Source organism: Clupea harengus, unplaced genomic scaffold (assembly GCF_900700415.2).
Source record: "Clupea harengus unplaced genomic scaffold, Ch_v2.0.2, whole genome shotgun sequence".
NCBI classification, from domain to species: Eukaryota; Metazoa; Chordata; class Actinopteri; order Clupeiformes; family Clupeidae; genus Clupea; species Clupea harengus.
Genome location: NW_024879694.1, coordinates 817 through 2,657, shown reverse-complemented (window position 1 = coordinate 2,657; position 1,841 = coordinate 817). Strand labels below are relative to the sequence as shown.

The 1,841-nt window shown below is 38.7% G+C and overlaps 1 long non-coding RNA gene across 1 annotated transcript; it reads left to right on the top strand.

Moving 5' to 3' along the window:
- Positions 1-637: 637 nt before the first annotated feature.
- On the top strand, positions 638-1,365 carry LOC122129902. Its single transcript, XR_006151810.1, has 3 exons — positions 638-735; positions 886-1,050; positions 1,166-1,365. It is a non-coding gene; the product is annotated as an uncharacterized LOC122129902 (long non-coding RNA).
- Positions 1,366-1,841: the final 476 nt, after the last annotated feature.

Below are 1,841 nucleotides of genomic sequence, written 5' to 3'. Positions count from 1 at the left end.
ACTTGTTATTGCTTTTTACATGATTTGATATAGAAATTCATTAAAATATTTACATTGAGTATTTCAGTTAAATGATTAAAAAAACATTGCATCGAATTCTTTATGAATTAGTTGAAATCAAGCTGTTGTATGTTATACTTCCAAAGAACTGAATTCATTGTCATTTGTAGGACGAACCAACACACTGACACACTATTCCATGGCCTGGAATAATCTTAAAGTGCGCAATTTGTGCCATGCTCTGTGTGCCAGATATTTCAAGGTGGCAAATCACATTTTCTGTCAGCTGCTCATGTATTGAATGCAATGTTTGTTTGATGCGTGGGAATGACCTTTCTGCATACTTCAGACCAAGAAGAACCACACAAAAGAACTGGAAAGCCTCGCCACCCTTAAGGCAGAACTTGGGATTGATGAAGAGATGTTAGAGCAGTTTGTCCTGGATGTCCAGACTTGGGCAAAAGACACTGGTGTGTAGAGGTTGTCGCATGCAAATCATTTGCTGTTCCATTTGAAAAAAAAATTTAAACACACTGTACGTAATTACTATTTTATATAACAATAGGCATAGACACTATTGCTTTTATATGTACTGGGCTGTAGATGAAAATCAATGATTTACTCCTCAGCAGAACCCACCAGTGCTGATTCCTCTTTGCTGCCACTAAGGAGGAAAATTGAGGAGCTGGCACTTGGAGTAAAACAAAGAAACAAATCGTCTCTATAGACAGAATGGTAGGTATTGTTTACCCCTGGTAATGTTGTATGCATTGCATTTCCTCACTTCAGAACATCTGATAAATGTAAAGATGTAATGAAATGTTTCATTGGTGAGAACAAAATTAAAACTAATTGTGCTTTCCATCTTATGATCATGTGTTTCAGACTCAGCACGTAACATCCTGCGACGTAAAATTTGGGATGAAAAGAAAAGTTTGGCAGTCGCAGTGGGAAAATATGATGCCCTTGTCCAGCCATCAGAACAGCTTTGCTCAGCAGAAGCCATTCTAAAGGGTGATTCTGTTTTGCCGTGGGACCTGCCTTCCTCCGGTATGGTTTTATGCCACTATGGTGCAGCTAAATACCACCCATTTCATAGATATTTTTTCACGGATAACTTACTCTGACTTCTTGTGTATGTATTTGGGTCTTTCCGTACATTCAGATGGAGTAGACTTCCTGACAAAGAAAAAGCTGTTTGATAAGGTCATGCTCATTCGGAGACTTGCGGAGGAAGAGATGATCCTTGTGCAAGAGTCGAAACAACACTGGCATAATCTCAAGAAAAGAGAGGATGGCTTGAAAACCTTACTAGCCAACGTAAATGCTGATGGTAAGAACAATACATTACCGCTGTCATTTGAATGTACATGACCATAATATTTCAAGTTAACACTTTACACTCCTGATATCGCTGTGTACCTTTTTGTTTTCTCTGTCTCTGTCTGTCTGAAGGGAGCCACCAGAGCCTTGACGGCAACAGTGTTCCATGGCTCCGCTGTATCTTGCTGAAGAAATTGTCTGATCTACAGTCAGATCTCCACGTTACAAAAGATGAGGACTTTGAATGATGTCCTGTGTCACAAAGCACTTGAATTATTTCTGGACATTTGTATATATTTGTATATTTTGTTATGAATTTCACTAACATAGCAGGTACCGGTAGACCTTATCCTGATATTAACCACAGAAGAATTTACCTGGCATGATTTTTGAAAATAAAACAAGTATCTTGGCATGTTGACTGACACCATGTGATGTCGATTCAACCTGTAGCTTCTCATGTAGCGAGCTACTTTTGTTGTGTTTGTGTATCTTAGCTTGCTACATTTACTGGTAGC